We start from the raw sequence: 25,151 nt of genomic DNA on the forward strand, positions 1-25,151 counted from the left end.
TGAGAGGGGAGGGAGTTCCAGAAGAAGGCCAGGATGTCATTTTGAGGGAGTATGTGACCAGAACTCGTCCCGTTGCTTTTTGGGTACTATGGGCTACACGCAGGAATCTTTGGTGGTGGCACCTGATGTTGGGGGATCCGGAGTCACACCCAGACCTGCTCCACAGGCCTCCTTTTACTTTTCTCTTCGGATTCATTATTTTTAAAAAGTGTCTCTTACCTCTATTATTGCATTTCCTTTCCTCTCTCTTTTCAAGCAGATGATGGGAGTACAAGTATTCAGGTGACATGTGTTGCCCGTGCCCCCCTCCCCCCTGTGTTCTTATTCATATACCTCTCATGTTGTTCCAGCGTATTGTGGGGGTACCAATGTTAAGGTCGGGTACGTTGCCCTCTCCAAGCCTCCCCCCTCGGGTCAGAGCTTCAAGTGCGCCCATCCCCCAGTCGGTGCGCACCCACCCCATGCCTAATGGATGTGTATGCCCCTCCCCTCCCCCCACCCGCCCGACACCCACCCGATGAAGGTGATTCCTCTCTGTCCACTTAGGTGTCCATCCGTTCCTACCAGTTTGCTGGTGAGCGCGCTCACGTGGTGCTCGTGTGTCCATTCTTGGGATACTTGGCCTACTGGAACGGGTTCCAGCTCTGGCCAGGAGAACACGAGAGGTGCCCTCTCACCGCTGCTCCTCACAGCCGAATGGCACTCCGTGGTGTCCACGCGCCACATTTTATTAATGCACTCCTGGATGGATGGGCACTCGGGTCGCTTCCACGTCTTTGCGATTGTGAATTGTGCCCTAACTGTAACCCTAACCCTTACCCAGCCCGTCTCCTCTGCCCCTGCCTGACGCACTCCTCCCCGGCCAGGCCCGTCACTGTCCTGGGCCCCCGCCTGACCGGCTCCTCCCCGCCCGGCCTGTCACCGTCCTCTGCCCCTGCCTGACATGCTCCTTCCCGCCCGGCCTCTCACCGTCCTCGGCCCCTGCCTGACCGGCTCCTCCGTCGCCTGGGCCTTCCAAGGGCTTGGTGTGGACGCTGCTTCCAGGAAGCCCTCCAGAAACCCGGCAGCAGGGTGGCCGCAGCAGTCTCCAGCAGCCGTCCCTAAGTCGCGTGAGTGCGGGGGACGTGCCCCCGCTGTGCCCCCGCGGGGGCCCAGCCTGGTGTCTTCCCTGAGGCCCTGCGGCTGCCGGCTGCCGCTCCCCGCAAGGGGAGAGCCGCGGAGGTGGGGACCGCCTCCTCATGGGGACGTACACGCAGCTCTCCACGTCGGATTCCGGGGCTCTCTGTCCTGCCCGAAGGCCCAGCTGGCCTGCGGGTCCTTAGAGTGGCAAAAACATCCGAAAACTGAGACTGAGGGTCCGGTGGGTGTCTGCACTTTTGTGCTGGGCACCCCAGGGAGGCCCGGGGGCTGGCTGGACAACGTGGTCTGCTGGGCGGGGGGGTTGGAGGAGCAACTGATGCCCTTTGCACTTTGGGTAGCAAGAGTCTGAGGTGTCTCTGAGCCCTGTGCCATGTCGGGGGGGGCGGGGGGGGCGGGGGGGAGGAGGAGGAGGAGGAGGAGGAGGTGGGAAGGGCCGGGGCCTGCAGTCCTGTTCCCGGGGTGGCACGGCAAGTGGCTTCTTGCACAGGCTGCTTGGCCTGGGCTCCCCGCACCTGGGCCTTTGGAGGACTGGCCCTGTGCTTGCCAACACTTCCTGCAGGGACCCAGAGCTGGGAGGTTGCATCTCTCAGCCCTGGGTCGGGCAGAGCCCCAGCGGGCCATGCCCACCACCTCTCTCAGCACCGGTCCCCCAGAAGGCTCCTTTGGGACCAGGATTCTCTTGCGGTGACTCTTTAAGGTCTGGCCCCTGGATGGAGGGGCACCAGGAGTAGAGGAGCAGGAAGGGGAAGGGGGTGGCCATGCGAGGGGACACTTTGAGGCCAAGTCCCAGCTTCAGCCTGATCCTCCTGGGAACCCCGCTCTGAGACAAGGAGCCGGGCTTCGCATTCCCACAGCAGCCAGTCGTGGGCTGAGGACACCTGGGGCGTTGGGAACTCCCTGGCTTCTCCTTGGTTTAACATCTAGAGCTGCTTGGGAATCGCGCCGCCACACACACCCGAGTGCAGGTGTCTTCCGCACAGACTGCGGGCCTCGCTCTTCTGAAGGCCGCTAGCTCGCCACCCACCCACGGGTGAACCTGGTCAGGGTGCTTTCTCTAAGGGGCAGACTCTTTTCCGGGCGGGCTACCGGTGTCTCTGTTTGCTCGTTTCTTTCTTCCATTTCGGGAAAGTCTTCCTTGCTGGGTGTGGAAATCTCCTATGCCTTCCCTCGCCTATTCTGTCAGCTTTCAAATTCTCTTTCAGTTGCCACCCTCACAGATGGATTAGGAAACTCTTTCCGGTGCACTCATTAGTGAAATGACCTCAATGAAGCTGGAATCCAATATCTAATGGCCGATTTTTAGCGAGTCCACACGCCAGGGTGGTTGGGGGGCAATGCAGCCCCGGCCAGGCCCAGGCCCCTTGGACTGGGCCACAGGAGGACACAGAGGAGGGTCCCGGCCCCCACGAAGCGGTGCCGGCAGTTCTCCACGGGGTTGGGCGTTTTCCAGAGGTAGGAGATGGAGGGGACTGATTTCTTCAGCGCCCCCCAAACCACGCCACCCCACCCCACCCATGGGACACATCCCCAGAGAGAGACGCCCCATACACTGGCTGTGCCCCAGCCCTGGCCCGGGGGAATAGGCGGCAGCCCACCCACAGGGCGAGGGGGGGGCGCAGCTGAAAGGGGTTGTGGGGGAGGGCGGCACCTGGCTGGGGTCAAAGGGCGAGCGCCCCGCGCGTGCGCAGTCAGCGGCAGCGACGGCCGGGGGTGGGCAGCGGGTAGGTGAAGGAGGCCGGGCGAGGAGACGAGGGGGGCTGGGAGGGCTCCACCTTGGCGAGTCCAGCCGTGGAGGCGTATCTTGTGTGAGTGAGTGTGAGTGTGTGTGTGTGTGTATAGAGAGACAGCCCCCCGCCCCGCCCCGCCCATCACCCCCGTCCCTGGGAGCCCGCGGGACCCGGCCGGCGAACTCAACAGGCCCGGCCCGCCGCGGGGCCTGGGGCGGGAGGCGGCGGCGGCCGCCGTCTAGGGCCACACCACCCTGAACGCCCCCGATCTCGTCTGGTCTCGGAAGCTAAGCAGGGTCGGGCCTGGCTAGTGCTTGGATGGGAGACCGCCTGGGAATACCGGGTGCCACAGGCTGCTTCTTTTTTTTTTTTTTTTTGCCTCTTGTTCTGTCCCCTTTCTGGGAGCGCGGCGGCGGCCCGGGGTGGGGGTGACCCCAACCCTCAGCGCCCGCCGCGGTGCCTGGCGCCCCAGCCCGCACCGTGGGGCCTCCTCTTGTCCCAAGCCGCGACACCGCCGCCACGCGGCAGCATGCGTGGCATCTGGACTGTCAGGTCTCAGACCAAAGGTCTGCTCTGTGGGAACCGACACGCTGGAGGAAACCTTGAGAGTCTGAGAGGGGAGGGAGTTCCAGAAGAAGGCCAGGATGTCATTTTGAGGGAGTATGTGACCAGAACTCGTCCCGTTGCTTTTGGGGTACTATGGGCTACACGCAGGAATCTTTGGTGGTGGCACCTGATGTTGGGGGATCCGGAGTCACACCCAGACCTGCTCCACAGGCCTCCTTTTACTTTTCTCTTCGGATTCATTATTTTTAAAAAGTGTCTCTTACCTCTATTATTGCATTTCCTTTCCTCTCTCTTTTCAAGCAGATGATGGGAGTACAAGTATTCAGGTGACATGTGTTGCCCGTGCCCCCCTCCCCCCTGTGTTCTTATTCATATACCTCTCATGTTGTTCCAGCGTATTGTGGGGGTACCAATGTTAAGGTCGGGTACGTTGCCCTCTCCAAGCCTCCCCCCTCGGGTCAGAGCTTCAAGTGCGCCCATCCCCCAGTCGGTGCGCACCCACCCCATGCCTAATGGATGTGTATGCCCCTCCCCTCCCCCCACCCGCCCGACACCCACCCGATGAAGGTGATTCCTCTCTGTCCACTTAGGTGTCCATCCGTTCCTACCAGTTTGCTGGTGAGCGCGCTCACGTGGTGCTCGTGTGTCCATTCTTGGGATACTTGGCCTACTGGAACGGGTTCCAGCTCTGGCCAGGAGAACACGAGAGGTGCCCTCTCACCGCTGCTCCTCACAGCCGAATGGCACTCCGTGGTGTCCACGCGCCACATTTTATTAATGCACTCCTGGATGGATGGGCACTCGGGTCGCTTCCACGTCTTTGCGATTGTGAATTGTGCCCTAACTGTAACCCTAACCCTTACCCAGCCCGTCTCCTCTGCCCCTGCCTGACGCACTCCTCCCCGGCCAGGCCCGTCACTGTCCTGGGCCCCCGCCTGACCGGCTCCTCCCCGCCCGGCCTGTCACCGTCCTCTGCCCCTGCCTGACATGCTCCTTCCCGCCCGGCCTCTCACCGTCCTCGGCCCCTGCCTGACCGGCTCCTCCGTCGCCTGGGCCTTCCAAGGGCTTGGTGTGGACGCTGCTTCCAGGAAGCCCTCCAGAAACCCGGCAGCAGGGTGGCCGCAGCAGTCTCCAGCAGCCGTCCCTAAGTCGCGTGAGTGCGGGGGACGTGCCCCCGCTGTGCCCCCGCGGGGGCCCAGCCTGGTGTCTTCCCTGAGGCCCTGCGGCTGCCGGCTGCCGCTCCCCGCAAGGGGAGAGCCGCGGAGGTGGGGACCGCCTCCTCATGGGGACGTACACGCAGCTCTCCACGTCGGATTCCGGGGCTCTCTGTCCTGCCCGAAGGCCCAGCTGGCCTGCGGGTCCTTAGAGTGGCAAAAACATCCGAAAACTGAGACTGAGGGTCCGGTGGGTGTCTGCACTTTTGTGCTGGGGACCCCAGGGAGGCCCGGGGGCTGGCTGGACAACGTGGTCTGCTGGGCGGGGGGGTTGGAGGAGCAACTGATGCCCTTTGCACTTTGGGTAGCAAGAGTCTGAGGTGTCTCTGAGCCCTGTGCCATGTCGGGGGGGGCGGGGGGGGCGGGGGGGAGGAGGAGGAGGAGGAGGAGGAGGTGGGAAGGGCCGGGGCCTGCAGTCCTGTTCCCGGGGTGGCACGGCAAGTGGCTTCTTGCACAGGCTGCTTGGCCTGGGCTCCCCGCACCTGGGCCTTTGGAGGACTGGCCCTGTGCTTGCCAACACTTCCTGCAGGGACCCAGAGCTGGGAGGTTGCATCTCTCAGCCCTGGGTCGGGCAGAGCCCCAGCGGGCCATGCCCACAACCTCTCTCAGCACCGGTCCCCCAGAAGGCTCCTTTGGGACCAGGATTCTCTTGCGGTGACTCTTTAAGGTCTGGCCCCTGGATGGAGGGGCACCAGGAGTAGAGGAGCAGGAAGGGGAAGGGGGTGGCCATGCGAGGGGACACTTTGAGGCCAAGTCCCAGCTTCAGCCTGATCCTCCTGGGAACCCCGCTCTGAGACAAGGAGCCGGGCTTCGCATTCCCACAGCAGCCAGTCGTGGGCTGAGGACACCTGGGGCGTTGGGAACTCCCTGGCTTCTCCTTGGTTTAACATCTAGAGCTGCTTGGGAATCGCGCCGCCACACACACCCGAGTGCAGGTGTCTTCCGCACAGACTGCGGGCCTCGCTCTTCTGAAGGCCGCTAGCTCGCCACCCACCCACGGGTGAACCTGGTCAGGGTGCTTTCTCTAAGGGGCAGACTCTTTTCCGGGCGGGCTACCGGTGTCTCTGTTTGCTCGTTTCTTTCTTCCATTTCGGGAAAGTCTTCCTTGCTGGGTGTGGAAATCTCCTATGCCTTCCCTCGCCTATTCTGTCAGCTTTCAAATTCTCTTTCAGTTGCCACCCTCACAGATGGATTAGGAAACTCTTTCCGGTGCACTCATTAGTGAAATGACCTCAATGAAGCTGGAATCCAATATCTAATGGCCGATTTTTAGCGAGTCCACACGCCAGGGTGGTTGGGGGGCAATGCAGCCCCGGCCAGGCCCAGGCCCCTTGGACTGGGCCACAGGAGGACACAGAGGAGGGTCCCGGCCCCCACGAAGCGGTGCCGGCAGTTCTCCACGGGGTTGGGCGTTTTCCAGAGGTAGGAGATGGAGGGGACTGATTTCTTCAGCGCCCCCCAAACCACGCCACCCCACCCCACCCATGGGACACATCCCCAGAGAGAGACGCCCCATACACTGGCTGTGCCCCAGCCCTGGCCCCGGGGGAATAGGCGGCAGCCCACCCACAGGGCGAGGGGGGGGCGCAGCTGAAAGGGGTTGTGGGGGAGGGCGGCCCCTGGCTGGGGTCAAAGGGCGAGCGCCCCGCGCGTGCGCAGTCAGCGGCAGCGACGCGCCGGGGGTGGGCAGCGGGTAGGTGAAGGAGGCCGGGCGAGGAGACGAGGGGGGCTGGGAGGGCTCCACCTTGGCGAGTCCAGCCGTGGAGGCGTATCTTGTGTGAGTGAGTGTGAGTGTGTGTGTGTGTGTATAGAGAGACAGCCCCCCGCCCCGCCCCGCCCCGCCCCGCCCATCACCCCCGTCCCTGGGAGCCCGCGGGACCCGGCCGGGGAACTCAACAGGCCCGGCCCGCCGCGGGGCCTGGGGCGGGAGGCGGCGGCGGCCGCCGTCTAGGGCCACACCACCCTGAACGCCCCCGATCTCGTCTGGTCTCGGAAGCTAAGCAGGGTCGGGCCTGGCTAGTGCTTGGATGGGAGACCGCCTGGGAATACCGGGTGCCACAGGCTGCTTCTTTTTTTTTTTTTTTTGCCTCTTGTTCTGTCCCCTTTCTGGGAGCGCGGCGGCGGCCCGGGGTGGGGGTGACCCCAACCCTCAGCGCCCGCCGCGGTGCCTGGCGCCCCAGCCCGCACCGTGGGGCCTCCTCTTGTCCCAAGCCGCGACACCGCCGCCACGCGGCAGCATGCGTGGCATCTGGACTGTCAGGTCTCAGACCAAAGGTCTGCTCTGTGGGAACCGACACGCTGGAGGAAACCTTGAGAGTCTGAGAGGGGAGGGAGTTCCAGAAGAAGGCCAGGATGTCATTTTGAGGGAGTATGTGACCAGAACTCGTCCCGTTGCTTTTTGGGTACTATGGGCTACACGCAGGAATCTTTGGTGGTGGCACCTGATGTTGGGGGATCCGGAGTCACACCCAGACCTGCTCCACAGGCCTCCTTTTACTTTTCTCTTCGGATTCATTATTTTTAAAAAGTGTCTCTTACCTCTATGATTGCATTTCCTTTCCTCTCTCTTTTCAAGCAGATGATGGGAGTACAAGTATTCAGGTGACATGTGTTGCCCGTGCCCCCCTCCCCCCTGTGTTCTTATTCATATACCTCTCATGTTGTTCCAGCGTATTGTGGGGGTACCAATGTTAAGGTCGGGTACGTTGCCCTCTCCAAGCCTCCCCCCTCGGGTCAGAGCTTCAAGTGCGCCCATCCCCCAGTCGGTGCGCACCCACCCCATGCCTAATGGATGTGTATGCCCCTCCCCTCCCCCCACCCGCCCGACACCCACCCGATGAAGGTGATTCCTCTCTGTCCACTTAGGTGTCCATCCGTTCCTACCAGTTTGCTGGTGAGCGCGCTCACGTGGTGCTCGTGTGTCCATTCTTGGGATACTTGGCCTACTGGAACGGGTTCCAGCTCTGGCCAGGAGAACACGAGAGGTGCCCTCTCACCGCTGCTCCTCACAGCCGAATGGCACTCCGTGGTGTCCACGCGCCACATTTTATTAATGCACTCCTGGATGGATGGGCACTCGGGTCGCTTCCACGTCTTTGCGATTGTGAATTGTGCCCTAACTGTAACCCTAACCCTTACCCAGCCCGTCTCCTCTGCCCCTGCCTGACGCACTCCTCCCCGGCCAGGCCCGTCACTGTCCTGGGCCCCCGCCTGACCGGCTCCTCCCCGCCCGGCCTGTCACCGTCCTCTGCCCCTGCCTGACATGCTCCTTCCCGCCCGGCCTCTCACCGTCCTCGGCCCCTGCCTGACCGGCTCCTCCGTCGCCTGGGCCTTCCAAGGGCTTGGTGTGGACGCTGCTTCCAGGAAGCCCTCCAGAAACCCGGCAGCAGGGTGGCCGCAGCAGTCTCCAGCAGCCGTCCCTAAGTCGCGTGAGTGCGGGGGACGTGCCCCCGCTGTGCCCCCGCGGGGGCCCAGCCTGGTGTCTTCCCTGAGGCCCTGCGGCTGCCGGCTGCCGCTCCCCGCAAGGGGAGAGCCGCGGAGGTGGGGACCGCCTCCTCATGGGGACGTACACGCAGCTCTCCACGTCGGATTCCGGGGCTCTCTGTCCTGCCCGAAGGCCCAGCTGGCCTGCGGGTCCTTAGAGTGGCAAAAACATCCGAAAACTGAGACTGAGGGTCCGGTGGGTGTCTGCACTTTTGTGCTGGGCACCCCAGGGAGGCCCGGGGGCTGGCTGGACAACGTGGTCTGCTGGGCGGGGGGGTTGGAGGAGCAACTGATGCCCTTTGCACTTTGGGTAGCAAGAGTCTGAGGTGTCTCTGAGCCCTGTGCCATGTCGGGGGGGGCGGGGGGGGCGGGGGGGAGGAGGAGGAGGAGGAGGAGGAGGTGGGAAGGGCCGGGGCCTGCAGTCCTGTTCCCGGGGTGGCACGGCAAGTGGCTTCTTGCACAGGCTGCTTGGCCTGGGCTCCCCGCACCTGGGCCTTTGGAGGACTGGCCCTGTGCTTGCCAACACTTCCTGCAGGGACCCAGAGCTGGGAGGTTGCATCTCTCAGCCCTGGGTCGGGCAGAGCCCCAGCGGGCCATGCCCACCACCTCTCTCAGCACCGGTCCCCCAGAAGGCTCCTTTGGGACCAGGATTCTCTTGCGGTGACTCTTTAAGGTCTGGCCCCTGGATGGAGGGGCACCAGGAGTAGAGGAGCAGGAAGGGGAAGGGGGTGGCCATGCGAGGGGACACTTTGAGGCCAAGTCCCAGCTTCAGCCTGATCCTCCTGGGAACCCCGCTCTGAGACAAGGAGCCGGGCTTCGCATTCCCACAGCAGCCAGTCGTGGGCTGAGGACACCTGGGGCGTTGGGAACTCCCTGGCTTCTCCTTGGTTTAACATCTAGAGCTGCTTGGGAATCGCGCCGCCACACACACCCGAGTGCAGGTGTCTTCCGCACAGACTGCGGGCCTCGCTCTTCTGAAGGCCGCTAGCTCGCCACCCACCCACGGGTGAACCTGGTCAGGGTGCTTTCTCTAAGGGGCAGACTCTTTTCCGGGCGGGCTACCGGTGTCTCTGTTTGCTCGTTTCTTTCTTCCATTTCGGGAAAGTCTTCCTTGCTGGGTGTGGAAATCTCCTATGCCTTCCCTCGCCTATTCTGTCAGCTTGAAAATTCTCTTTCAGTTGCCACCCTCACAGATGGATTAGGAAACTCTTTCCGGTGCACTCATTAGTGAAATGACCTCAATGAAGCTGGAATCCAATATCTAATGGCCGATTTTTAGCGAGTCCACACGCCAGGGTGGTTGGGGGGCAATGCAGCCCCGGCCAGGCCCAGGCCCCTTGGACTGGGCCACAGGAGGACACAGAGGAGGGTCCCGGCCCCCACGAAGCGGTGCCGGCAGTTCTCCACGGGGTTGGGCGTTTTCCAGAGGTAGGAGATGGAGGGGACTGATTTCTTCAGCGCCCCCCAAACCACGCCACCCCACCCCACCCATGGGACACATCCCCAGAGAGAGACGCCCCATACACTGGCTGTGCCCCAGCCCTGGCCCGGGGGAATAGGCGGCAGCCCACCCACAGGGCGAGGGGGGGGCGCAGCTGAAAGGGGTTGTGGGGGAGGGCGGCCCCTGGCTGGGGTCAAAGGGCGAGCGCCCCGCGCGTGCGCAGTCAGCGGCAGCGACGCGCCGGGGGTGGGCAGCGGGTAGGTGAAGGAGGCCGGGCGAGGAGACGAGGGGGGCTGGGAGGGCTCCACCTTGGCGAGTCCAGCCGTGGAGGCGTATCTTGTGTGAGTGAGTGTGAGTGTGTGTGTGTGTGTATAGAGAGACAGCCCCCCGCCCCGCCCCGCCCCGCCCCGCCCCGCCCCGCCCATCACCCCCGTCCCTGGGAGCCCGCGGGACCCGGCCGGCGAACTCAACAGGCCCGGCCCGCCGGGGGGCCTGGGGCGGGAGGCGGCGGCGGCCGCCGTCTAGGGCCACACCACCCTGAACGCCCCCGATCTCGTCTGGTCTCGGAAGCTAAGCAGGGTCGGGCCTGGCTAGTGCTTGGATGGGAGACCGCCTGGGAATACCGGGTGCCACAGGCTGCTTCTTTTTTTTTTTTTTTTGCCTCTTGTTCTGTCCCCTTTCTGGGAGCGCGGCGGCGGCCCGGGGTGGGGGTGACCCCAACCCTCAGCGCCCGCCGCGGTGCCTGGAGCCCCAGCCCGCACCGTGGGGCCTCCTCTTGTCCCAAGCCGCGACACCGCCGCCACGCGGCAGCATGCGTGGCATCTGGACTGTCAGGTCTCAGACCAAAGGTCTGCTCTGTGGGAACCGACACGCTGGAGGAAACCTTGAGAGTCTGAGAGGGGAGGGAGTTCCAGAAGAAGGCCAGGATGTCATTTTGAGGGAGTATGTGACCAGAACTCGTCCCGTTGCTTTTGGGGTACTATGGGCTACACGCAGGAATCTTTGGTGGTGGCACCTGATGTTGGGGGATCCGGAGTCACACCCAGACCTGCTCCACAGGCCTCCTTTTACTTTTCTCTTCGGATTCATTATTTTTAAAAAGTGTCTCTTACCTCTATTATTGCATTTCCTTTCCTCTCTCTTTTCAAGCAGATGATGGGAGTACAAGTATTCAGGTGACATGTGTTGCCCGTGCCCCCCTCCCCCCTGTGTTCTTATTCATATACCTCTCATGTTGTTCCAGCGTATTGTGGGGGTACCAATGTTAAGGTCGGGTACGTTGCCCTCTCCAAGCCTCCCCCCTCGGGTCAGAGCTTCAAGTGCGCCCATCCCCCAGTCGGTGCGCACCCACCCCATGCCTAATGGATGTGTATGCCCCTCCCCTCCCCCCACCCGCCCGACACCCACCCGATGAAGGTGATTCCTCTCTGTCCACTTAGGTGTCCATCCGTTCCTACCAGTTTGCTGGTGAGCGCGCTCACGTGGTGCTCGTGTGTCCATTCTTGGGATACTTGGCCTACTGGAACGGGTTCCAGCTCTGGCCAGGAGAACACGAGAGGTGCCCTCTCACCGCTGCTCCTCACAGCCGAATGGCACTCCGTGGTGTCCACGCGCCACATTTTATTAATGCACTCCTGGATGGATGGGCACTCGGGTCGCTTCCACGTCTTTGCGATTGTGAATTGTGCCCTAACTGTAACCCTAACCCTTACCCAGCCCGTCTCCTCTGCCCCTGCCTGACGCACTCCTCCCCGGCCAGGCCCGTCACTGTCCTGGGCCCCCGCCTGACCGGCTCCTCCCCGCCCGGCCTGTCACCGTCCTCTGCCCCTGCCTGACATGCTCCTTCCCGCCCGGCCTCTCACCGTCCTCGGCCCCTGCCTGACCGGCTCCTCCGTCGCCTGGGCCTTCCAAGGGCTTGGTGTGGACGCTGCTTCCAGGAAGCCCTCCAGAAACCCGGCAGCAGGGTGGCCGCAGCAGTCTCCAGCAGCCGTCCCTAAGTCGCGTGAGTGCGGGGGACGTGCCCCCGCTGTGCCCCCGCGGGGGCCCAGCCTGGTGTCTTCCCTGAGGCCCTGCGGCTGCCGGCTGCCGCTCCCCGCAAGGGGAGAGCCGCGGAGGTGGGGACCGCCTCCTCATGGGGACGTACACGCAGCTCTCCACGTCGGATTCCGGGGCTCTCTGTCCTGCCCGAAGGCCCAGCTGGCCTGCGGGTCCTTAGAGTGGCAAAAACATCCGAAAACTGAGACTGAGGGTCCGGTGGGTGTCTGCACTTTTGTGCTGGGCACCCCAGGGAGGCCCGGGGGCTGGCTGGACAACGTGGTCTGCTGGGCGGGGGGGTTGGAGGAGCAACTGATGCCCTTTGCACTTTGGGTAGCAAGAGTCTGAGGTGTCTCTGAGCCCTGTGCCATGTCGGGGGGGGGCGGGGGGGGCGGGGGGGAGGAGGAGGAGGAGGAGGAGGAGGTGGGAAGGGCCGGGGCCTGCAGTCCTGTTCCCGGGGTGGCACGGCAAGTGGCTTCTTGCACAGGCTGCTTGGCCTGGGCTCCCCGCACCTGGGCCTTTGGAGGACTGGCCCTGTGCTTGCCAACACTTCCTGCAGGGACCCAGAGCTGGGAGGTTGCATCTCTCAGCCCTGGGTCGGGCAGAGCCCCAGCGGGCCATGCCCACCACCTCTCTCAGCACCGGTCCCCCAGAAGGCTCCTTTGGGACCAGGATTCTCTTGCGGTGACTCTTTAAGGTCTGGCCCCTGGATGGAGGGGCACCAGGAGTAGAGGAGCAGGAAGGGGAAGGGGGTGGCCATGCGAGGGGACACTTTGAGGCCAAGTCCCAGCTTCAGCCTGATCCTCCTGGGAACCCCGCTCTGAGACAAGGAGCCGGGCTTCGCATTCCCACAGCAGCCAGTCGTGGGCTGAGGACACCTGGGGCGTTGGGAACTCCCTGGCTTCTCCTTGGTTTAACATCTAGAGCTGCTTGGGAATCGCGCCGCCACACACACCCGAGTGCAGGTGTCTTCCGCACAGACTGCGGGCCTCGCTCTTCTGAAGGCCGCTAGCTCGCCACCCACCCACGGGTGAACCTGGTCAGGGTGCTTTCTCTAAGGGGCAGACTCTTTTCCGGGCGGGCTACCGGTGTCTCTGTTTGCTCGTTTCTTTCTTCCATTTCGGGAAAGTCTTCCTTGCTGGGTGTGGAAATCTCCTATGCCTTCCCTCGCCTATTCTGTCAGCTTTCAAATTCTCTTTCAGTTGCCACCCTCACAGATGGATTAGGAAACTCTTTCCGGTGCACTCATTAGTGAAATGACCTCAATGAAGCTGGAATCCAATATCTAATGGCCGATTTTTAGCGAGTCCACACGCCAGGGTGGTTGGGGGGCAATGCAGCCCCGGCCAGGCCCAGGCCCCTTGGACTGGGCCACAGGAGGACACAGAGGAGGGTCCCGGCCCCCACGAAGCGGTGCCGGCAGTTCTCCACGGGGTTGGGCGTTTTCCAGAGGTAGGAGATGGAGGGGACTGATTTCTTCAGCGCCCCCCAAACCACGCCACCCCACCCCACCCATGGGACACATCCCCAGAGAGAGACGCCCCATACACTGGCTGTGCCCCAGCCCTGGCCCGGGGGAATAGGCGGCAGCCCACCCACAGGGCGAGGGGGGGGCGCAGCTGAAAGGGGTTGTGGGGGAGGGCGGCCCCTGGCTGGGGTCAAAGGGCGAGCGCCCCGCGCGTGCGCAGTCAGCGGCAGCGACGCGCCGGGGGTGGGCAGCGGGTAGGTGAAGGAGGCCGGGCGAGGAGACGAGGGGGGCTGGGAGGGCTCCACCTTGGCGAGTCCAGCCGTGGAGGCGTATCTTGTGTGAGTGAGTGTGAGTGTGTGTGTGTGTGTATAGAGAGACAGCCCCCCGCCCCGCCCCGCCCCGCCCCGCCCCGCCCCGCCCATCACCCCCGTCCCTGGGAGCCCGCGGGACCCGGCCGGCGAACTCAACAGGCCCGGCCCGCCGCGGGGCCTGGGGCGGGAGGCGGCGGCGGCCGCCGTCTAGGGCCACACCACCCTGAACGCCCCCGATCTCGTCTGGTCTCGGAAGCTAAGCAGGGTCGGGCCTGGCTAGTGCTTGGATGGGAGACCGCCTGGGAATACCGGGTGCCACAGGCTGCTTCTTTTTTTTTTTTTTTTTTGCCTCTTGTTCTGTCCCCTTTCTGGGAGCGCGGCGGCGGCCCGGGGTGGGGGTGACCCCAACCCTCAGCGCCCGCCGCGGTGCCTGGAGCCCCAGCCCGCACCGTGGGGCCTCCTCTTGTCCCAAGCCGCGACACCGCCGCCACGCGGCAGCATGCGTGGCATCTGGACTGTCAGGTCTCAGACCAAAGGTCTGCTCTGTGGGAACCGACACGCTGGAGGAAACCTTGAGAGTCTGAGAGGGGAGGGAGTTCCAGAAGAAGGCCAGGATGTCATTTTGAGGGAGTATGTGACCAGAACTCGTCCCGTTGCTTTTGGGGTACTATGGGCTACACGCAGGAATCTTTGGTGGTGGCACCTGATGTTGGGGGATCCGGAGTCACACCCAGACCTGCTCCACAGGCCTCCTTTTACTTTTCTCTTCGGATTCATTATTTTTAAAAAGTGTCTCTTACCTCTATTATTGCATTTCCTTTCCTCTCTCTTTTCAAGCAGATGATGGGAGTACAAGTATTCAGGTGACATGTGTTGCCCGTGCCCCCCTCCCCCCTGTGTTCTTATTCATATACCTCTCATGTTGTTCCAGCGTATTGTGGGGGTACCAATGTTAAGGTCGGGTACGTTGCCCTCTCCAAGCCTCCCCCCTCGGGTCAGAGCTTCAAGTGCGCCCATCCCCCAGTCGGTGCGCACCCACCCCATGCCTAATGGATGTGTATGCCCCTCCCCTCCCCCCACCCGCCCGACACCCACCCGATGAAGGTGATTCCTCTCTGTCCACTTAGGTGTCCATCCGTTCCTACCAGTTTGCTGGTGAGCGCGCTCACGTGGTGCTCGTGTGTCCATTCTTGGGATACTTGGCCTACTGGAACGGGTTCCAGCTCTGGCCAGGAGAACACGAGAGGTGCCCTCTCACCGCTGCTCCTCACAGCCGAATGGCACTCCGTGGTGTCCACGCGCCACATTTTATTAATGCACTCCTGGATGGATGGGCACTCGGGTCGCTTCCACGTCTTTGCGATTGTGAATTGTGCCCTAACTGTAACCCTAACCCTTACCCAGCCCGTCTCCTCTGCCCCTGCCTGACGCACTCCTCCCCGGCCAGGCCCGTCACTGTCCTGGGCCCCCGCCTGACCGGCTCCTCCCCGCCCGGCCTGTCACCGTCCTCTGCCCCTGCCTGACATGCTCCTTCCCGCCCGGCCTCTCACCGTCCTCGGCCCCTGCCTGACCGGCTCCTCCGTCGCCTGGGCCTTCCAAGGGCTTGGTGTGGACGCTGCTTCCAGGAAGCCCTCCAGAAACCCGGCAGCAGGGTGGCCGCAGCAGTCTCCAGCAGCCGTCCCTAAGTCGCGTGAGTGCGGGGGACGTGCCCCCGCTGTGCCCCCGCGGGGGCCCAGCCTGGTGTCTTCCCTGAGGCCCTGCGGCTGCCGGCTGCCGCTCCCCGCAAGGGGAGAGCCGCGGAGGTGGGGACCGCCTCCTCATGGGGACGTACACGCAGCTCTCCACGTCGGATTCCGGGGCTCTCTGTCCTGCCCGAAGGCCCAGCTGGCCTGCGGGTCCTTAGAGTGGCAAAAACATCCGAAAACTGAGACTGAGGGTCCGGTGGGTGTCTGCACTTTTGTGCTGGGCACCCCAGGGAGGCCCGGGGGCTGGCTGGACAACGTGGTCTGCTGGGCGGGGGGGTTGGAGGAGCAACTGATGCCCTTTGCACTTTGGGTAGCAAGAGTCTGAGGTGTCTCTGAGCCCTGTGCCATGTCGGGGGGGGCGGGGGGGGGCGGGGGGGAGGAGGAGGAGGAGGAGGAGGAGGTGGGAAGGGCCGGGGCCTGCAGTCCTGTTCCCGGGGTGGCACGGCAAGTGGCTTCTTGCACAGGCTGCTTGGCCTGGGCTCCCCGCACCTGGGCCTTTGGAGGACTGGCCCTGTGCTTGCCAACACTTCCTGCAGGGACCCAGAGCTGGGAGGTTGCATCTCTCAGCCCTGGGTCGGGCAGAGCCCCAGCGGGCCATGCCCACAACCTCTCTCAGCACCGGTCCCCCAGAAGGCTCCTTTGGGACCAGGATTCTCTTGCGGTGACTCTTTAAGGTCTGGCCCCTGGATGGAGGGGCACCAGGAGTAGAGGAGCAGGAAGGGGAAGGGGGTGGCCATGCGAGGGGACACTTTGAGGCCAAGTCCCAGCTTCAGCCTGATCCTCCTGGGAACCCCGCTCTGAGACAAGGAGCCGGGCTTCGCATTCCCACAGCAGCCAGTCGTGGGCTGAGGACACCTGGGGCGTTGGGAACTCCCTGGCTTCTCCTTGGTTTAACATCTAGAGCTGCTTGGGAATCGCGCCGCCACACACACCCGAGTGCAGGTGTCTTCCGCACAGACTGCGGGCCTCGCTCTTCTGAAGGCCGCTAGCTCGCCACCCACCCACGGGTGAACCTGGTCAGGGTGCTTTCTCTAAGGGGCAGACTCTTTTCCGGGCGGGCTACCGGTGTCTCTGTTTGCTCGTTTCTTTCTTCCATTTCGGGAAAGTCTTCCTTGCTGGGTGTGGAAATCTCCTATGCCTTCCCTCGCCTATTCTGTCAGCTTGAAAATTCTCTTTCAGTTGCCACCCTCACAGATGGATTAGGAAACTCTTTCCGGTGCACTCATTAGTGAAATGACCTCAATGAAGCTGGAATCCAATATCTAATGGCCGATTTTTAGCGAGTCCACACGCCAGGGTGGTTGGGGGGCAATGCAGCCCCGGCCAGGCCCAGGCCCCTTGGACTGGGCCACAGGAGGACACAGAGGAGGGTCCCGGCCCCCACGAAGCGGTGCCGGCAGTTCTCCACGGGGTTGGGCGTTTTCCAGAGGTAGGAGATGGAGGGGACTGATTTCTTCAGCGCCCCCCAAACCACGCCACCCCACCCCACCCATGGGACACATCCCCAGAGAGAGACGCCCCATACACTGGCTGTGCCCCAGCCCTGGCCCGGGGGAATAGGCGGCAGCCCACCCACAGGGCGAGGGGGGGCGCAGCTGAAAGGGGTTGTGGGGGAGGGCGGCCCCTGGCTGGGGTCAAAGGGCGAGCGCCCCGCGCGTGCGCAGTCAGCGGCAGCGACGCGCCGGGGGTGGGCAGCGGGTAGGTGAAGGAGGCCGGGCGAGGAGACGACGGGGGCTGGGAGGGCTCCACCTTGGCGAGTCCAGCCGTGGAGGCGTATCTTGTGTGAGTGAGTGTGAGTGTGTGTGTGTGTGTATAGAGAGACAGCCCCCCGCCCCGCCCCGCCCCGCCCCGCCCATCACCCCCGTCCCTGGGAGCCCGCGGGACCCGGCCGGCGAACTCAACAGGCCCGGCCCGCCGCGGGGCCTGGGGCGGGAGGCGGCGGCGGCCGCCGTCTAGGGCCACACCACCCTGAACGCCCCCGATCTCGTCTGGTCTCGGAAGCTAAGCAGGGTCGGGCCTGGCTAGTGCTTGGATGGGAGACCGCCTGGGAATACCGGGTGCCACAGGCTGCTTCTTTTTTTTTTTTTTTTGCCTCTTGTTCTGTCCCCTTTCTGGGAGCGCGGCGGCGGCCCGGGGTGGGGGTGACCCCAACCCTCAGCGCCCGCCGCGGTGCCTGGAGCCCCAGCCCGCACCGTGGGGCCTCCTCTTGTCCCAAGCCGCGACACCGCCGCCACGCGGCAGCATGCGTGGCATCTGGACTGTCAGGTCTCAGACCAAAGGTCTGCTCTGTGGGAACCGACACGCTGGAGGAAACCTTGAGAGTCTGAGAGGGGAGGGAGTTCCAGAAGAAGGCCAGGATGTCATTTTGAGGGAGTATGTGACCAGAACTCGTCCCGTTGCTTTTGGGGTACTATGGGCTACACGCAGGAATCTTTGGTGGTGGCACCTGATGTTGGGGGATCCGGAGTCACACCCAGACCTGCTCCACAGGCCTCCTTTTACTTTTCTCTTCGGATTCATTATTTTTAAAAAGTGTCTCTTACCTCTATTATTGCATTTCCTTTCCTCTCTCTTTTCAAGCAGATGATGGGAGTACAAGTATTCAGGTGACATGTGTTGCCCGTGCCCCCCTCCCCCCTGTGTTCTTATTCATATACCTCTCATGTTGTTCCAGCGTATTGTGGGGGTACCAATGTTAAGGTCGGGTACGTTGCCCTCTCCAAGCCTCCCCCCTCGGGTCAGAGCTTCAAGTGCGCCCATCCCCCAGTCGGTGCGCACCCACCCCATGCCTAATGGATGTGTATGCCCCTCCCCTCCCCCCACCCGCCCGACACCCACCCGATGAAGGTGATTCCTCTCTGTCCACTTAGGTGTCCATCCGTTCCTACCAGTTTGCTGGTGAGCGCGCTCACGTGGTGCTCGTGTGTCCATTCTTGGGATACTTGGCCTACTGGAACGGGTTCCAGCTCTGGCCAGGAGAACACGAGAGGTGCCCTCTCACCGCTGCTCCTCACAGCCGAATGGCACTCCGTGGTGTCCACGCGCCACATTTTATTAATGCACTCCTGGATGGATGGGCACTCGGGTCGCTTCCACGTCTTTGCGATTGTGAATTGTGCCCTAACTGTAACCCTAACCCTTACCCAGCCCGTCTCCTCTGCCCCTGCCTGACGCACTCCTCCCCGGCCAGGCCCGTCACTGTCCTGGGCCCCCGCCTGACCGGCTCCTCCCCGCCCGGCCTGTCACCGTCCTCTGCCCCTGCCTGACATGCTCCTTCCCGCCCGGCCTCTCACCGTCCTCGGCCCCTGCCTGACCGGCTCCTCCGTCGCCTGGGCCTTCCAAGGGCTTGGTGTGGACGCTGCTTCCAGGAAGCCCTCCAGAAACCCGGCAGCAGGGTGGCCGCAGCAGTCTCCAGCAGCCGTCCCTAAGTCGCGTGAGTGCGGGGGACGTGCCCCCGCTGTGCCCCCGCGGGGGCCCAGCCTGGTGTCTTCCCTGAGGCCCTGCGGCTGCCGGCTGCCGCTCCCCGCAAGGGGAGAGCCGCGGAGGTGGGGACCGCCTCCTCATGGGGACGTACACGCAGCTCTCCACGTCGGATTCCGGGGCTCTCTGTCCTGCCCGAAGGCCCAGCTGGCCTGCGGGTCCTTAGAGTGGCAAAAACATCCGAAAACTGAGACTGAGGGTCCGGTGGGTGTCTGCACTTTTGTGCTGGGCACCCCAGGGAGGCCCGGGGGCTGGCTGGACAACGTGGTCTGCTGGGCGGGGGGGTTGGAGGAGCAACTGATGCCCTTTGCACTTTGGGTAGCAAGAGTCTGAGGTGTCTCTGAGCCCTGTGCCATGTCGGGGGGGGCGGGGGGGGCGGGGGGGAGGAGGAGGAGGAGGAGGAGGAGGTGGGAAGGGCCGGGGCCTGCAGTCCTGTTCCCGGGGTGGCACGGCAAGTGGCTTCTTGCACAGGCTGCTTGGCCTGGGCTCCCCGCACCTGGGCCTTTGGAGGACTGGCCCTGTGCTTGCCAACACTTCCTGCAGGGACCCAGAGCTGGGAGGTTGCATCTCTCAGCCCTGGGTCGGGCAGAGCCCCAGCGGGCCATGCCCACCACCTCTCTCAGCACCGGTCCCCCAGAAGGCTCCTTTGGGACCAGGATTCTCTTGCGGTGACTCTTTAAGGTCTGGCCCCTGGATGGAGGGGCACCAGGAGTAGAGGAGCAGGAAGGGGAAGGGGGTGGCCATGCGAGGGGACACTTTGAGGCCAAGTCCCAGCTTCAGCCTGATCCTCCTGGGAACCCCGCTCTGAGACAAGGAGCCGGGCTTCGCATTCCCACAGCAGCCAGTCGTGGGCTGAGGACACCTGGGGCGTTGGGAACTCCCTGGCTTCTCCTTGGTTTAACATCTAGAGCTGCTTGGGAATCGCGCCGCCACACACACCCGAGTGCAGGTGTCTTCCGCACAGACTGCGGGCCTCGCTCTTCTGAAGGCCGCTAGCTCGCCACCCACCCACGGGTGAACCTGGTCAGGGTGCTTTCTCTAAGGGGCAGACTCTTTTCCGGGCGGGCTACCGGTGTCTCTGTTTGCTCGTTTCTTTCTTCCATTTCGGGAAAGTCTTCCTTGCTGGGTGTGGAAATCTCCTATGCCTTCCCTCGCCTATTCTGTCAGCTTTCAAATTCTCTTTCAGTTGCCACCCTCACAGATGGATTAGGAAACTCTTTCCGGTGCACTCATTAGTGAAATGACCTCAATGAAGCTGGAATCCAATATCTAATGGCCGATTTTTAGCGAGTCCACACGCCAGGGTGGTTGGGGGGCAATGCAGCCCCGGCCAGGCCCAGGCCCCTTGGACTGGGCCACAGGAGGACACAGAGGAGGGTCCCGGCCCCCACGAAGCGGTGCCGGCAGTTCTCCACGGGGTTGGGCGTTTTCCAGAGGTAGGAGATGGAGGGGACTGATTTCTTCAGCGCCCCCCAAACCACGCCACCCCACCCCACCCATGGGACACATCCCCAGAGAGAGACGCCCCATACACTGGCTGTGCCCCAGCCCTGGCCCGGGGGAATAGGCGGCAGCCCACCCACAGGGCGAGGGGGGGGCGCAGCTGAAAGGGGTTGTGGGGGAGGGCGGCACCTGGCTGGGGTCAAAGGGCGAGCGCCCCGCGCGTGCGCAGTCAGCGGCAGCGACGGCCGGGGGTGGGCAGCGGGTAGGTGAAGGAGGCCGGGCGAGGAGACGAGGGGGGCTGGGAGGGCTCCACCTTGGCGAGTCCAGCCGTGGAGGCGTATCTTGTGTGAGTGAGTGTGAGTGTGTGTGTGTGTGTATAGAGAGACAGCCCCCCGCCCCGCCCCGCCCATCACCCCCGTCCCTGGGAGCCCGCGGGACCCGGCCGGCGAACTCAACAGGCCCGGCCCGCCGCGGGGCCTGGGGCGGGAGGCGGCGGCGGCCGCCGTCTAGGGCCACACCACCCTGAACGCCCCCGATCTCGTCTGGTCTCGGAAGCTAAGCAGGGTCGGGCCTGGCTAGTGCTTGGATGGGAGACCGCCTGGGAATACCGGGTGCCACAGGCTGCTTCTTTTTTTTTTTTTTTTGCCTCTTGTTCTGTCCCCTTTCTGGGAGCGCGGCGGCGGCCCGGGGTGGGGGTGACCCCAACCCTCAGCGCCCGCCGCGGTGCCTGGCGCCCCAGCCCGCACCGTGGGGCCTCCTCTTGTCCCAAGCCGCGACACCGCCGCCACGCGGCAGCATGCGTGGCATCTGGACTGTCAGGTCTCAGACCAAAGGTCTGCTCTGTGGGAACCGACACGCTGGAGGAAACCTTGAGAGTCTGAGAGGGGAGGGAGTTCCAGAAGAAGGCCAGGATGTCATTTTGAGGGAGTATGTGACCAGAACTCGTCCCGTTGCTTTTGGGGTACTATGGGCTACACGCAGGAATCTTTGGTGGTGGCACCTGATGTTGGGGGATCCGGAGTCACACCCAGACCTGCTCCACAGGCCTCCTTTTACTTTTCTCTTCGGATTCATTATTTTTAAAAAGTGTCTCTTACCTCTATTATTGCATTTCCTTTCCTCTCTCTTTTCAAGCAGATGATGGGAGTACAAGTATTCAGGTGACATGTGTTGCCCGTGCCCCCCTCCCCCCTGTGTTCTTATTCATATACCTCTCATGTTGTTCCAGCGTATTGTGGGGGTACCAATGTTAAGGTCGGGTACGTTGCCCTCTCCAAGCCTCCCCCCTCGGGTCAGAGCTTCAAGTGCGCCCATCCCCCAGTCGGTGCGCACCCACCCCATGCCTAATGGATGTGTATGCCCCTCCCCTCCCCCCACCCGCCCGACACCCACCCGATGAAGGTGATTCCTCTCTGTCCACTTAGGTGTCCATCCGTTCCTACCAGTTTGCTGGTGAGCGCGCTCACGTGGTGCTCGTGTGTCCATTCTTGGGATACTTGGCCTACTGGAACGGGTTCCAGCTCTGGCCAGGAGAACACGAGAGGTGCCCTCTCACCGCTGCTCCTCACAGCCGAATGGCACTCCGTGGTGTCCACGCGCCACATTTTATTAATGCACTCCTGGATGGATGGGCACTCGGGTCGCTTCCACGTCTTTGCGATTGTGAATTGTGCCCTAACTGTAACCCTAACCCTTACCCAGCCCGTCTCCTCTGCCCCTGCCTGACGCACTCCTCCCCGGCCAGGCCCGTCACTGTCCTGGGCCCCCGCCTGACCGGCTCCTCCCCGCCCGGCCTGTCACCGTCCTCTGCCCCTGCCTGACATGCTCCTTCCCGCCCGGCCTCTCACCGTCCTCGGCCCCTGCCTGACCGGCTCCTCCGTCGCCTGGGCCTTCCAAGGGCTTGGTGTGGACGCTGCTTCCAGGAAGCCCTCCAGAAACCCGGCAGCAGGGTGGCCGCAGCAGTCTCCAGCAGCCGTCCCTAAGTCGCGTGAGTGCGGGGGACGTGCCCCCGCTGTGCCCCCGCGGGGGCCCAGCCTGGTGTCTTCCCTGAGGCCCTGCGGCTGCCGGCTGCCGCTCCCCGCAAGGGGAGAGCCGCGGAGGTGGGGACCGCCTCCTCATGGGGACGTACACGCAGCTCTCCACGTCGGATTCCGGGGCTCTCTGTCCTGCCCGAAGGCCCAGCTGGCCTGCGGGTCCTTAGAGTGGCAAAAACATCCGAAAACTGAGACTGAGGGTCCGGTGGGTGTCTGCACTTTTGTGCTGGGGACCCCAGGGAGGCCCGGGGGCTGGCTGGACAACGTGGTCTGCTGGGCGGGGGGGTTGGAGGAGCAACTGATGCCCTTTGCACTTTGGGTAGCAAGAGTCTGAGGTGTCTCTGAGCCCTGTGCCATGTCGGGGGGGGCGGGGGGGGCGGGGGGGAGGAGGAGGAGGAGGAGGAGGAGGTGGGAAGGGCCGGGGCCTGCAGTCCTGTTCCCGGGGTGGCACGGCAAGTGGCTTCTTGCACAGGCTGCTTGGCCTGGGCTCCCCGCACCTGGGCCTTTGGAGGACTGGCCCTGTGCTTGCCAACACTTCCTGCAGGGACCCAGAGCTGGGAGGTTGCATCTCTCAGCCCTGGGTCGGGCAGAGCCCCAGCGGGCCATGCCCACAACCTCTCTCAGCACCGGTCCCCCAGAAGGCTCCTTTGGGACCAGGATTCTCTTGCGGTGACTCTTTAAGGTCTGGCCCCTGGATGGAGGGGCACCAGGAGTAGAGGAGCAGGAAGGGGAAGGGGGTGGCCATGCGAGGGGACACTTTGAGGCCAAGTCCCAGCTTCAGCCTGATCCTCCTGGGAACCCCGCTCTGAGACAAGGAGCCGGGCTTCGCATTCCCACAGCAGCCAGTCGTGGGCTGAGGACACCTGGGGCGTTGGGAACTCCCTGGCTTCTCCTTGGTTTAACATCTAGAGCTGCTTGGGAATCGCGCCGCCACACACACCCGAGTGCAGGTGTCTTCCGCACAGACTGCGGGCCTCGCTCTTCTGAAGGCCGCTAGCTCGCCACCCACCCACGGGTGAACCTGGTCAGGGTGCTTTCTCTAAGGGGCAGACTCTTTTCCCGGCGGGCTACCAGTGTCTCTGTTTGCTCGTTTCTTTCTTCCATTTCGGGAAAGTCTTCCTTGCTGGGTGTGGAAATCTCCTATGCCTTCCCTCGCCTATTCTGTCAGCTTTCAAATTCTCTTTCAGTTGCCACCCTCACAGATGGATTAGGAAACTCTTTCCGGTGCACTCATTAGTGAAATGACCTCAATGAAGCTGGAATCCAATATCTAATGGCCGATTTTTAGCGAGTCCACACGCCAGGGTGGTTGGGGGGCAATGCAGCCCCGGCCAGGCCCAGGCCCCTTGGACTGGGCCACAGGAGGACACAGAGGAGGGTCCCGGCCCCCACGAAGCGGTGCCGGCAGTTCTCCACGGGGTTGGGCGTTTTCCAGAGGTAGGAGATGGAGGGGACTGATTTCTTCAGCGCCCCCCAAACCACGCCACCCCACCCCACCCATGGGACACATCCCCAGAGAGAGACGCCCCATACACTGGCTGTGCCCCAGCCCTGGCCCCGGGGGAATAGGCGGCAGCCCACCCACAGGGCGAGGGGGGGGCGCAGCTGAAAGGGGTTGTGGGGGAGGGCGGCCCCTGGCTGGGGTCAAAGGGCGAGCGCCCCGCGCGTGCGCAGTCAGCGGCAGCGACGCGCCGGGGGTGGGCAGCGGGTAGGTGAAGGAGGCCGGGCGAGGAGACGAGGGGGGCTGGGAGGGCTCCACCTTGGCGAGTCCAGCCGTGGAGGCGTATCTTGTGTGAGTGAGTGTGAGTGTGTGTGTGTGTGTATAGAGAGACAGCCCCCCGCCCCGCCCCCCCCCGCCCCGCCCATCACCCCCGTCCCTGGGAGCCCGCGGGACCCGGCCGGGGAACTCAACAGGCCCGGCCCGCCGCGGGGCCTGGGGCGGGAGGCGGCGGCGGCCGCCGTCTAGGGCCACACCACCCTGAACGCCCCCGATCTCGTCTGGTCTCGGAAGCTAAGCAGGGTCGGGCCTGGCTAGTGCTTGGATGGGAGACCGCCTGGGAATACCGGGTGCCACAGGCTGCTTCTTTTTTTTTTTTTTTTGCCTCTTGTTCTGTCCCCTTTCTGGGAGCGCGGCGGCGGCCCGGGGTGGGGGTGACCCCAACCCTCAGCGCCCGCCGCGGTGCCTGGCGCCCCAGCCCGCACCGTGGGGCCTCCTCTTGTCCCAAGCCGCGACACCGCCGCCACGCGGCAGCATGCGTGGCATCTGGACTGTCAGGTCTCAGACCAAAGGTCTGCTCTGTGGGAACCGACACGCTGGAGGAAACCTTGAGAGTCTGAGAGGGGAGGGAGTTCCAGAAGAAGGCCAGGATGTCATTTTGAGGGAGTATGTGACCAGAACTCGTCCCGTTGCTTTTTGGGTACTATGGGCTACACGCAGGAATCTTTGGTGGTGGCACCTGATGTTGGGGGATCCGGAGTCACACCCAGACCTGCTCCACAGGCCTCCTTTTACTTTTCTCTTCGGATTCATTATTTTTAAAAAGTGTCTCTTACCTCTATTATTGCATTTCCTTTCCTCTCTCTTTTCAAGCAGATGATGGGAGTACAAGTATTCAGGTGACATGTGTTGCCCGTGCCCCCCTCCCCCCTGTGTTCTTATTCATATACCTCTCATGTTGTTCCAGCGTATTGTGGGGGTACCAATGTTAAGGTCGGGTACGTTGCCCTCTCCAAGCCTCCCCCCTCGGGTCAGAGCTTCAAGTGCGCCCATCCCCCAGTCGGTGCGCACCCACCCCATGCCTAATGGATGTGTATGCCCCTCCCCTCCCCCCACCCGCCCGACACCCACCCGATGAAGGTGATTCCTCTCTGTCCACTTAGGTGTCCATCCGTTCCTACCAGTTTGCTGGTGAGCGCGCTCACGTGGTGCTCGTGTGTCCATTCTTGGGATACTTGGCCTACTGGAACGGGTTCCAGCTCTGGCCAGGAGAACACGAGAGGTGCCCTCTCACCGCTGCTCCTCACAGCCGAATGGCACTCCGTGGTGTCCACGCGCCACATTTTAT

At 63.4% G+C, this 25,151-nt stretch overlaps 7 pseudogenes; all 7 read left to right on the forward strand.

The window, feature by feature from the left end:
- The first annotated feature begins 3,103 nt into the window (after window positions 1-3,103).
- On the forward strand, window positions 3,104-3,222 carry LOC142867261 (uncharacterized; annotated as a pseudogene).
- Window positions 3,223-6,593: 3,371 nt separating this feature from the next.
- On the forward strand, window positions 6,594-6,712 carry LOC142867262 (uncharacterized; annotated as a pseudogene).
- Window positions 6,713-10,091: 3,379 nt separating this feature from the next.
- On the forward strand, window positions 10,092-10,210 carry LOC142867263 (uncharacterized; annotated as a pseudogene).
- A 3,380-nt stretch (window positions 10,211-13,590) lies between these two features.
- LOC142867265 (uncharacterized) lies at window positions 13,591-13,709 on the forward strand (annotated as a pseudogene).
- A 3,371-nt stretch (window positions 13,710-17,080) lies between these two features.
- On the forward strand, window positions 17,081-17,199 carry LOC142867266 (uncharacterized; annotated as a pseudogene).
- A 3,358-nt stretch (window positions 17,200-20,557) lies between these two features.
- Window positions 20,558-20,676, forward strand: LOC142867267 (uncharacterized; annotated as a pseudogene).
- Window positions 20,677-24,046: 3,370 nt separating this feature from the next.
- Window positions 24,047-24,165, forward strand: LOC142867268 (uncharacterized; annotated as a pseudogene).
- Window positions 24,166-25,151: the final 986 nt, after the last annotated feature.

The sequence above is a fragment of the Microcebus murinus genome, unplaced genomic scaffold, assembly GCF_040939455.1.
Source record: "Microcebus murinus isolate Inina unplaced genomic scaffold, M.murinus_Inina_mat1.0 scaf014_hap2_Mmur4.0, whole genome shotgun sequence".
NCBI lineage: Eukaryota > Metazoa > Chordata > Mammalia > Primates > Cheirogaleidae > Microcebus > Microcebus murinus.